This window comes from Mustela nigripes, chromosome 9 (assembly GCF_022355385.1).
Source record: "Mustela nigripes isolate SB6536 chromosome 9, MUSNIG.SB6536, whole genome shotgun sequence".
In the NCBI taxonomy this organism is placed as follows: Eukaryota; Metazoa; Chordata; class Mammalia; order Carnivora; family Mustelidae; genus Mustela; species Mustela nigripes.
This window is the reverse complement of record NC_081565.1, coordinates 23,652,199-23,654,680: the sequence shown is the minus strand read 5'-3', so window position 1 is coordinate 23,654,680 and position 2,482 is coordinate 23,652,199. Positions and strand designations below refer to the sequence as shown.

The 2,482-nt window shown below is 39.0% G+C and overlaps 1 pseudogene; it reads left to right on the top strand.

Annotated features, from left to right (window-relative positions):
• The first annotated feature begins 214 nt into the window (after nt 1-214).
• Nucleotides 215-953, top strand: LOC132024102 (ubiquitin-conjugating enzyme E2 N-like; annotated as a pseudogene).
• The last annotated feature ends 1,529 nt before the right edge of the window (nt 954-2,482 follow it).

Below are 2,482 nucleotides of genomic sequence, written 5' to 3'. Positions count from 1 at the left end.
AAATGAGGGCACTTATCAAGGATACTAAAAGCATCAAATCCTTAGTCACAGTGGTACATTTGATAGTTAATTATGTTTTCAACTATGAAAACAATCCTACAAAATCAAAAAGCATGTATGAAATGTTGTTAAGATAGCATCAAAGATTGTGGCCAAAAGACAAGGTATAGGAAGACAGAGTCAAGACCAGAGGTCAAACTCGGGGTCGGACAAGATGGCCAGGCGGCCCTGGAGGTTTATCAAAGAAACCCAGCGGCTGCTGGGAGAACCTGTTTCTGGCATTAAAGCAGAACCAGATGGGAGAAATGCCCCTATTTTCATGTGGTCATTGATGGCCTCCAGGACCCTTAAGGGCAAGACTTTTTTTTTTTTAAGATTTTATTTATTTATGAGAGAGAGAGACAGAGAGAGCAAGAGAGCACACGCAGGGAGGAAAGGGAGAAACAGGCTCCTGGGCTCGATCCCAGGACCCTGGGATCATGATCTAAGCCAAAGGCAGACGCTTAATGAACTGAGCCACCAAGCACACTGAGGGAAGGACTTTTAAACTTTAACTATTCCTTCCAGAAGAATACCCAATGGCAGCCCCTAAAGCACATTTCATGACCAAAATTTGTCATCCTAAAGAATGTGGACAATTTGAGAAAAGTATGTTTGCATTTGTTGAAAGAGAAGTGGTCCCCAGCACTGCAGATCTGCTCAGCTCTGCTACTGATCCAGGCTTTGTGAAGTCCCCCCAGTCCAGATGATGCATTAGCAAATGGTGGAGTGCAGCAGTGGAACACCAAGCCCAAGCCACAGAAACATCTAGAGCATAGACTAGGCTATGAGCCATGAATAATATTCGAAATCGATCTGATCATCAAGTGTGCATCACTTCTCCTCCTCTGCCAAGACGTCTTCCTTTTTTGTTTGCAATAAGTGGACACAGTCTTAGAAACATTACAGAATAAAAGCCCAAACAACTTCAGTCCTTCGGTTACTAAATACACATTGGCAGATCTAGATCTTGTCCTGATTCGCCGTTGTAAAGCATGATCAGAGGCCAGAAGTACCATTGGGATTGCTGCGAAACCTTTAAAAGCAGTGGCCCCTCTCTGCTTTTATTCATACCCCCCACATTATGGTTTAAGTATAAAGAACTATGAATGAAGGTGGTTGTCAGGGTTAGCTGCAGGGTTGTGGGTGTTTTCCTTTTTTTTTTTTTTTTTTTTTTTTTAGGGGAATAGGTAGTTTTATTTTAATTTTATGGGCTCCTTTCCCCCTTTTAATAGCAATCTAATAGCATTTGGTTAAAAGCAGCTAACAAGTTATTTGTACTATGCTCCCTTGCCAAATCTAACTTTATTTAGACACTGTAGATGGACAAGCTTGATGAACCAAAATGGGAACGTTAAGCAAATATCACAGCCCTCACTAATAACATTGTGACTTTGCTGTCAAGTGTACAATCCTTCCTTTAAGAAAAAGCTTATGACCATTTTGTGTGGCTTATCTGGAAATTTCTGTAAATCTTACATTTTAGTAAAAAGTATTTTTGTTATTCAAAAAGAGATAAGGTATAATATATAATGGGAAATGGGCACACTCTTCAATAAACAGTATTAGAAAAATGGAAAAAAACGTGGACAGCCACATGCAAAAGAATGAAACTGGACCTTTACACTATACACAAAAGTTAACTCAAAATGGATTAAAGACTTGAACATTAGACCTGAAATCACAAAGTTTGTACAAGAAAACATGGCCAGTAAGCTCCTCAACATTAGTCTTGGCAACAATTTTCTTAATCTGACACCAAAAGCAAAAGCAACAAAAGCGAACCTAAGCAAGAAGGACTACATCAAATTACAAAGTTTCTGCACAGCAAAGAAATATCAACAAAATCAAAAGGCAACTACTGAATGGGAAAAAATATTCACAAATCGTATGTGTAAGTTAATATCCAAAATACATAAAGAATTCCTACAACTCAATGGCAAGAAAAAGAAAGAAAAAAAAAGAATTCAATTTTTAAAATAGGCCTAGGAGAGATGTCCATTGACAGATGAATGGATATATTCCACACAATGGAATATTACTCAGCGATCAGGAAGGAGGAATACTTACCATTTACATCGACATGGATAGAACTGGAGGGTATTATACTGAGTGAAATAAGTCAGTCAGAGTAAGACAGCTATCAAATGGTTTTACTCATATGTGGAATAAGAGAAACAGTGCAGAGGATCATAGGGGAAGGAGGAAAAGCTGAATGAGAAGACATCAGAGAGGAAGAAAAACCATGAGAGACTCTTAACTATGGAAACAAACTGAGGGTTGCTGGACAGGAGGTGGGTGGGGGGATGGGGATTAAGGAGGGCATGTGATGTGATGAGCACTGGGTGTTGTACACAACTCATGAATTCCTGAACTCTACATCTGAAACTAATGATGTACTCTACGTTGGCTAACTGAATTTAAATTAAAAAATAGTCATCGA